This window comes from Gastrolobium bilobum, unplaced genomic scaffold (assembly GCF_033153095.1).
Source record: "Gastrolobium bilobum isolate Gb01-03AN ecotype WA unplaced genomic scaffold, APGP_CSIRO_Gbil_v1 utg5416, whole genome shotgun sequence".
NCBI lineage: Eukaryota > Viridiplantae > Streptophyta > Magnoliopsida > Fabales > Fabaceae > Gastrolobium > Gastrolobium bilobum.
Genome location: NW_026896473.1, coordinates 217,979 through 227,884, shown reverse-complemented (window position 1 = coordinate 227,884; position 9,906 = coordinate 217,979). Strand labels below are relative to the sequence as shown.

Here is a 9,906-nt window from a genome sequence, read left to right as displayed (position 1 = left end):
ATATCTGCTGTTAAATTTTCTATGGGTTTTCCAATCATTTGATTTTTCATGTCAAACATAATAGCAGAATCAGTTTGAAGGTGTACTTGTATGGAATGGTGATTTGTCATAATTTAAGTTTTCATTTTTCGTAGCATGCATAGTGGACCTTGAGATTTGAGGACATGTCACTCCAACAAGTATTATTATTTATGTGAACTTCCTAAGAGTATTAACCAGATTAAAATCATATTGGCACAACTAGATGATGGTTTGGAGCTGTCTTTACAAAAGGCGATTTGCTAAAGTTCGCTTGCTTAAAGATGTATTGTGACCCTACTTTCCAATTGTCATTCATATCTATTTTTTATAAAAAAAAGTTTGCTATTAACTATATATATATATATATATCTATATATATCTATATATATATATATTTTCTTGATACAGCCGACGTCAGTGCCTCCCATATTGAGCTTGGTCCTGATGAACTTTCAGAACCTATGACACTTAAGGAGTTTACTGAGTCTTTGCACAAGAAGAAAACTGAAATCAAGTCTTTATTACTTGACCAAGTATTAATTGGTTTCCTTTATCACTTCCCAAAGATTATAGTTTACTCATCTTTGTTTGTTTATTATTAGGATATCATCCTTTTACTATATAATTGTTTTCCTTGTTTTTGCTTTTACATTGGTAAGGGGCTTTAGTTACGGGAGTATGTCTTTTTCACTTGAGAAGTCAAAATATGGTGTTCTTTTCTCAAAACTTCATTTGGTACCTTAACATTTACTTTCTGATAGCTTGAGCTTGAGTAGAAGACAGTACTCTACTGATGAGGCAAATGGGACAAGAAACATAATAAAAAATGTAGAGTTCATTAGGTAATTGCTTGCAAGCATGAAGTGAATTCTGTTTAGATGGATAACTTTTACTAACTTCTTATGCAATTAAGTCTAGTTTTTTTTCTCCTCCCTTTTATGCATTGCCCTGTACATTTGCAATTTCTTTATGTCTGTTAGATATATATCATCTTTCCCTTCTCGTGGTTTACAGTGCGTAGGAATTTGACATTTTAAGTTTAACTTTTCGTTACAGTTGACTTCATCGTTATAACATGATGTAAAATATGAAAGATCTGAGTTTTCCAATCTTTGCAGAGCTATATTTCAGGTATTGGGAATTGGATTGCAGATGAAGTGCTATACCAAGTAAGTACATACTTCATTTTCTCAATGATTTTGAATCTTTGATGTTTTCCAATTATGTTTATAATTGAGATATCAGATTCTACGTGGCTTTAGAGTTTATATACGGCTGATTAAGCTTTAAGTTTTATTATTCATCTGAACTTAGTCTTTTAGCAACTTCAATATATGGCCATGTAGTGGATAAGGGATAAGGATGAGTCTTGATCATATATGAATTCAAGAAAAGACTAAAATACACGTCGACTTTGTAAAGGACTAATACCATTTCCTTGGTTATATTACCTTTACCAGTTAATGAATATGCTCTTCACTATTCATGGATCCCTTACTCTATGCCGATAGAACAGATAGATACTCTATTCATGTCACCAAGACTGTGAATGGTCTGAAATCCAGTTAGAGAGGAAAATAAGGCATAATTTCATTGGGTTCGTTTTTTCTGCCGTTAATGTAGATAAGTTATCTACATTGAGCCCAAAACGACATCGTTTTGGGGCGAAAATCAAGGTATTTTTATAATTATAATTTATTTCAGGGTTATAACAGTCTTTCTTATTATAATTTTTTAATTGTTCAACCCAAAACGACGTCGTTTTGGGAGTGAATGTATATAATTTATCTACCTTCACTGTAGAAACATTAAAGCCAATTTCATTTTAGTAGAAATATGTTGGAACCTCGAAATGATGCTTATTAGTGACTTCAATATATGGCCATATAGTGGATAAGGGATATATGAATTCAAGAAAAGACTAAAGTACACGTCGGCTTTGTAAAGGACTAATACCATTTCCTTGGTTATATTACCTTTACCAGTTGATGAATATGCTCTTCACTACGAATCCGGTTTTATCTTGTCTTTCATGCATCCCTTACTCTATGCCGATGGAACAGATAGATACTCTATTCATGTCACCAAGACTGTGAATGGTCTGAAATCCAGTTTTAGAGGAAAATAAGGCATAATTTCATTTTAGTAGAAATATGTTGGAACTTCGAAATGATGCTTATTAGTGTCTTTTAGTCTTATTATTATGAAGATTCCTTTTTAGTTATATCTATCATGGTATAATACGTATCTATCAAATAATTGCTTTGGTAGCTTGAAATATTTTGGAACTTGAATTTCACAGGATTTAGTATCTGCTCTAGCATCCTTATGTTGTGAGTTCTTAATTAATTATCCTTCTAGTCTTGGATAGAAATTAAATTATAGAATTTACATAATACCTTATTATATTTCCCTTGTTTCCAGGCAAGAATTCATCCACGGAATATTGCATCTAGCCTGTCTGAAGAAAGCTGCTCAACTTTGAATAAGTGCATTAAAGAGGTTGGGACACTGATTTCTTTTAAGATGCTCATAGTTTATGGAACTTGTATACCTCAAAAAATATAGAGGATAACACCTGTAGGTTATTCAATTTGCGGTTGAAGTTGATGCTGACTGTAGCCGTTTTCCTCTTGAATGGTTATTTCATTTTCGATGGGGAAAAAAGCCTGGAAAAATAAATGGTGAGTAATACTGCTCTAGTATGTATTTGTTGACAAATAGATTTATTTTACAGGTCATTTTGAAAAAGCAGTTGAAGTCGGAGCAGATAATAGTCAATTTCCCACTAGTTGGATATTTCATTCACGTGAAAAAAAGCCCGGCAAGGCTTTTGTTGATGGTTTGCTCCCTCACTTTGTGTAAAAAAAATTCTTTTTAGCATTATTTGGTGAAACATGACTGGTACCGCAATCTTTCTAAGGTTTTGCGCTGCTTATATTTTAATTTATGTTTTAATTCCACTAAGAAAATTACAGTAAATTCAATAACTTGTTTTCTTGATTGGTTTGATTTACTATTTTTGAAATCAATGTGAAACTTTAAGCATCAAGAGTGTATCAATCCCAGGCTTGTTCTGCCATTTCTGATGAGATTGTGGATAGAAAGTTAGAGTTCTTGTATTTGACTTTATATTAAGGAATGATCCCATTATTAGTGAAGTTTTTGAGCATTCAACCGTGGAAAGTGGCATTGCAAATTTGGAATAAAGATATTATTTATTGATCCCTTCAAATTCGAAAAATGAAAGTATCAGCATGCATCGTTGAGGACTCCATTTTGAAACTCACAGGTTTCTTCTGTGAAGTCAAGCTTTGCTACTAATTTTTTTATGCAAATTTTATTAAAAATTAAGTATACTGATTATTGAATAACGGAATCCAGAGGAATTGAAAAAGGAAACATCTTGTATTACTGGAAAATCTTGATGAATTTACAGAGTGTATGTGTCCAAATATATAAGGGCTCCTATAACAGAATCAGCATTCTGTTTCCGTAAATTGTGGTGGAGAGTTGTAACTATCAGTGAGGTGGCAATACAAGGCAAATTGAATAAAACAAATAACAAAAGAACTTAATACATAAGAGAAAAGAAACGTGACGTAATATGCTAAAACTTCCCCTCAAGATGGAGAGTGTATGTTGAGAACTCCCATCTTGGAGAGAATGGAAAAGAAAGGACCAGGAGAAAGTGCTTTAGTGAGAATGTCAGCCAGTTGTTGAGTAGAAGGTACAGCAAAGGTGTGAAGTTTTCCATTGGTGATTTGTGCGCGGACTATGTGGCAGTCAATGTCAATATGCTTCGTGCGTTCATGGAAGACCAGATTAGCCGCAATGTGGAGGGCAGCCTGATTATCACAGAATAAATGGGCAGCAGTAGAATGAGTCACATGGAGATCCTTAAGTAAACCAAACAGTCAAAGAAGTTCACAAGTGGCATTGGCCATTGATCTGTATTCGGCCTCAGCAGATGAACGGGAGACTGTAGGTTGTTTCTTCGACTTCCATGAAATAAGGGATTCACCAAGAAATATACAATAACCAGTAACAGAACGTCTACTGTCAGTACAAGCAGCCCAATCAGAGTCAGAAAATGCATTCAGCTGAATATGAGAATTGGCAGAAAATAAAAGGCCTTGACCAGCAGTGCACTTCAAATAAGCAAGTATACGATGCACAGCTTGCATGTGAGGAACTCGAGGGGCAGTCATGAATTGACTCAGCCTGTTAACAGAAAAAGACAGATCTGGACGAGTGATATTCAGGTAAAGAAGCTTGCCAATGATGCGTCTGTAGGGAGTAGGATCAGGTAGAAGTTCTCCAGCATCAGATGACAATTTTAAGTTGGCTTCCATTGGAGTGGTTTGAGGCTTGCAGCCAATAACACCAGAATCTTGCAGAATATTTAATATGTATTGACGTTGACTTAGATGAATGCCTTGATGAGAATGTGCCACTTCAAGGCCTAAAAAATATTTAAGTGCTCCCAGATTTTTTAATCGAAATTTGTTGTTTAGAGATGCAGTAATATTGGTCAAAGCAACAGAATCATTAGAAGCAAGAATGATATCATCAACATAAACCAATATAGCAATAAAATAAGTATCAGTGAACTGTGTAAAGAGTGAGTGATCAGAGCAAGATTGGTTAAAACCAATGGAGATCAAAGTGCCCGAGAGTTTGGAGAACCATTGGCGAGAAGATTGCCTGAGTCCATAAATGGATTTCTTAAGATGGCAAACTGCATTTTGAGGTAAACACTCCCCCTTACCAGTGTAACCCGAGGGGAGGGACATGTAGACTTCTTCCATAAGGTCACCATGCAAAAAAGCATTGTTGACGTCTAATTGAAGTAAATGCCAATTATGAATGGCAGCAAGTGACAACAGCACACGGACAGTGGTGATTTTTGCCACAGGAGAGAAGGTTTCCATGAAATCAATACCTTCTTGTTGGGAGAAACCTTTAGCAACCAAGCGGGCTTTGTATCTTTCAAGGCTGCCATCAGATTTGTATTTGACCCGATAAACCCATTTACAACCAATGGGTTTTTTACCTGAAGGAAGAGAGACTATGCTCCAAGTGTTGTTATGCTCCAAAGCAGAGATCTCATCAGACATAGCTGCACACCATTCTGGAATTTGGGAGGCTTCTGAGAATGTAGAAGGCTCAAAATGAGAGGAAAGGGCATTGACAAAAGCATGGTGAGGTGGGGAAAGCTTGGTGTAAGAGAGGTATTTGGATATGGGATGTGCAGTGGAAGAACAAACATAGTCCAGTAAATAGGGTGGTGGCTTTCGGGTGCGAGCAGGAAGGGAAGAAGGAAGATGTGAAGCTTCAGTGGTAGATGTTGAAGTTGAAGAGGGAATAGGAGTTTGTAATGGGGATGGAGATGCAAAAGGAAAAATAGACTCATGAAAAACTACATCTCTAGACATAAAAATGCGATTAGTAGAAAGATCAAGAAGTTTGTATCCTTTGTAACCAGAAGGATATCCAAGAAAGACTGCGGGAAGGGCACGTGCAGAGAATTTGTGACGTGTACGAAGAAGAGTAGAAGGGTAGCAAAGGCAGCCAAAGACTCTTAGGTGTGAGTATGATGGAACTGTATTGGATAATAATTCAAAAGGCGTTTTATGAGACAGAAGAGGGGATGGTGTACGATTGATAAGATAAGAGGCAGTTTGGACACAATCAGTCCAATAGGACAGAGGGACCTGGGATTGAAAATGCAGAGCTCGTGCAACGTTTAAAAGGTGTTGGTGTTTTCTTTCCACAACAGAATTCTGTTGTGGGCGTTCCACGCAAGAATGAAAAAGATTAATGCCTTTGTTGTGAAAAAAATCAGTTAAACAAAACTCAGGTGCATTATCACAGCGAATAGCTTTGATAGATTTCGAATATTGAGTAAAAACCAGAGAATGAAATTGAGGAAACGTGGCAGAAAAATCACTTTTATTTTTCAGAAAGTAAATCCATGTAAAACGTGAAGCATCATCAACAATTGTGAGTAAATAACGAAAACCATCAACAGAAATGGGATTAAAAGGTCCCCAAATATCACAGTGTAATAAATCAAAAGGAGAAGATGAGAGTTGTGGGTTCAAAATAAAGGTAATCTCTTTTGTTTTGCCAATGGACAAATATTCCAATGGAAAGATGAACATGCATGATCTGTGAAATGCAAGGTATCCCTTAAACGATTTAAAACAGGTGAAGAAAGATGGCCTAATCTGGAATGCCATAAACTAAATGAATGTATGGAAGCATTCAAAGAAAAAACAGGGGAAACACTTTGCTTAGGAAAAGGGGATGCAGTGTCTAAAACATAAAGGTCACCGATTCTGCTAGCAATCCCAATCGTCTTCTGAGAGACGCGGTCCTGAAGAGAACAATGAGAAGAAAAAAAATGAGCAACGATAGATGAATCACGCGTGAGCGCACTAATAGAGAGAAGGTTAAAAGAGAAAGAGGGAATGAGCAAAACATCATGTAAAATAACATAAGGCAAAAGGGAAACTGAACCCTTAGATGTAACAGAAACACTCGATCCAGTGGGGAGGGAGACGACTGATTTAGAAGGAGAAAGAGATGTAAACATAATAGGGGAAAAGGAAACATGATGAGTTGTCCCAGTATCAATGACCCAGGACGTAGAAGAAATAGAAGAGGAACACTTAACACTGAAGCTCGCGATGGTGGGAGAGGCGGAATCCGTCGTAGGTGAGGAAGAAGAGGATGAAGGTGGCTGGATATTAGGGCTCGAGTGCAAAAGCTGGATGAGTTGTGTATACTGTGATTGAGTCAACGGTGGAAAGGATGGGTTAGGGTCAATGGGCTTAGAAATGGGGTTGGTGAAAGCTAAGTGTGTTTGGGCCGAAGGTGGGTAGGCCTGTTTAGGAGTTCTGGGCTTATAGCCTGGGGGAAAACCATGAATTTTGAAACACTTTTCCTTGGTGTGCCCAGAAAGGTTACAATGGGTGCAAAAGGGACGGTTGCGGCGAGGAAAAGAAGCGGTGGCAGCCATGACAGGAGATGCAGTGGGAGCAGAACCGAGAACACCAGGAGCGGCAACAGCATTAAGCAGAGGAGTCTCAGGAGTCATTGGTAGGGAAGTTGAAATTTGCCTCTGACGTTCTTCCTGTAAAATCAGAGAGAAGACCTTGGATAGGTTGGGTAACGGCTCCATGAGTAAAATTTGAGCACGGATGGGAGAGTAAGAGTCATTGAGTCCCATGAGAAACTGGAGTGCCTGATCTTGTTGCAGCGAAGAAGAGAGGGAGTGAAGACCTCCACAAGTACACTGATGGGTGGGAGAATAGTCTTGAAGCTCATCCCAAAGGATTTTGAGCTTCGTGTAGTAACAGTTGATATCGAGAGCACCTTGATGAAGGGATGAGAGCCGTTGTTTCAATTGGAAAATACGTGGTCCATTTGCCTGATGAAAACGAGCACTCAGATCAGCCCAAAGCTCATAAGCGGTTGAGAAATACATTAAGCTGTCTACGATTTCTTTAGAAACCGAGTTAAGGAGCCAAGATGTGACCATGGAATTGCAGCGATTCCAGGAAAAAAAGAGAAGATCATCAGATGATGGTTGAAGAAGAGAACCATCAACGAAGCAAACTTTGTTTTTAGCAGTAAGCGCAATAAGCATGGATCTGCGCCAAGAATTAAAGTTGCTGCCAAGAAGGGTATGAGGAACTAGAACGATGCCAGGATGGTCACCATTGGCAAGGTGATAGGGACTGGAAGTGTCTTCCATGATATTTGGAGAAAGGGGAAAAGAAGTAGATCCAGAGGAGGCAGAGGCATTAGTGGGGGGACGGGCATTGTTGCCTCATGCCATGGAAGAGGCAGAGGCTACAAATTAACATCTGATACCATATTGAATAACGGAATCCAGAGGAATTGAAAAAGGAAACATCTTGTATTACTGGAAAATCTTGATGAATTTACAGAGTGTATGTGTCCAAATATATAAGGGCTCCTATAACAGAATCAGCATTCTGTTTCCGTAAATTGTGGTGGAGAGTTGTAACTATCAGTGAGGTGGCAATACAAGACAAATTGAATAAACCAAATAACAAAATAACTTAATACAGAAAAGAAAAGAAACGTGACATAATATGCTAAAACTGATCTCCAATTTTAGGGTTGTGAAATTGCAATGCTTTAAGGTGGGTTTCTAAAAGTGGCTGATATTGTCTTATTTGTCTCACTGGTTGTTGTGTAGGATCGAACTAAAACATGATGTACTTATCTATAATCAATTTCTTCGTACTTTTTTATTTACTCAGTTTCTTTTCTTCTGCTTAAATATTGGATGAAATGTACCCTGCTTCCATTCCAAGAATAATAAATGAAAATATATATTTTTTATTGCATCTCCGAACGTTAATAAATTTTCATGTGATAGCAGGGAAAAAAATTGACTTCATCACTGCTGGTGGCAGGGTATGCCATTCTGAACATTGCCCTTAATTGTGTTTTTTTCCCATCATATTTTATGTCTTTCTGATCTGCAAATGATGTTGCTCGTAGACTACTCTGCTTACGTCCCAGAGTTGCAAAAGCAAAGTGGATCACAAGATGCAAAAGAAACTGGTAAGCCTAGGAGGCAAACCTCAAAAAAGAAAATAAGCATAGATGATGATAACAACGATGACACTGAGAAACCAATAAATGGGGAAGAGGAGAATTTAGGAAGTCTCAAATCAAAAAAGAGAACAAATGCTGGAGCTGAAGGTAGGAAGCCTTCCAAAAAGAAAAAAGTTTTAAGGAAAGTGATGATGACAATGATGGTGATGCTGGTACTGATGACGATGTTGATAGTGATCAAGTTGAGAAGAAGAAACCAGGCCAGGTGACAAATAGTAAACAAGCTAGGAGACAAAAGCAATTAATGAAAAGAGTTCAAAGCAGGCAAAGTAGTAGAAGTGCTGGAAGGAAAGCCAAGTAGCAACTATTTGGCTTGCATTGTTTTGCCGTCCTGCAACTTATGTTATAGTAATATCCTTTTATATAGTACATAGTAATCCTAAAATGCAATTAAAATAAAATATATATAAATTATAATATTGTCACTAAAAAAAAATAAACTAAAAATAGCGTACACAATTTAAGTTAATTCTAATTCTAAAGTACCCAATGTGTACTATAAGTCTGGATCCACTCAAGAGTCAGCAAGCACATTTGGCAAAGTAGTACTCGTTGTTAGTATAATCAGTGGCGGACCCAGAAAATTATATGAAGAGGGGCAAAATTTTTAACAAATCCAACTTATAGAATTTTAAGTAAAATATAATTTAACAAGTATACTAAATTGACGAATTTAACATAGATTATTTCATTGTCATGTGCCATGTCAACAATGAAAAGTAGAAGAATCACAGTCTTAAACCAAAAAACATGTACAGCGATCTCAAGAGATGCACCCATTAAATAATTTTAATAACAAATATAATCACATAACTAAAATAAATCCAAAAAGAGGGGGAAGCTCGTAGAACCCAAATTAGGCAAGCACCTAAAACTAACATCATAAAGTTCCATAATGCCCACAGCACTACAGACCCATCTACTTCAATTATCAAGCACCATAAAGCTAAACAAATAAATTCCAAAAATTATTGCAAACTATAATTATTTTATACCCATTTTTTTCTTTCACTTTCTGTTGGTTTTTGAGCATTCGAACAACATGAAACTACAAAAAGGTCACAACTTTACAAAGAGAAAGTGAACATACTCACAACAGGAAAATGGGTATCAAGCTTCTTTCTCATGCTAACAAATTTTGGGTATCAAATGAAACAAAAGAAGGAGATTCAGAAAGTGAAATAGAAAGCTTTGAACAAAAACACTGTACCGATCATCAACAAG

General features: G+C 36.8%; 1 pseudogene; it reads left to right on the top strand.

Annotated features, from left to right (window-relative positions):
- Positions 1-219: 219 nt before the first annotated feature.
- On the top strand, positions 220-8,983 carry LOC133299908 (formamidopyrimidine-DNA glycosylase-like; annotated as a pseudogene).
- The last annotated feature ends 923 nt before the right edge of the window (positions 8,984-9,906 follow it).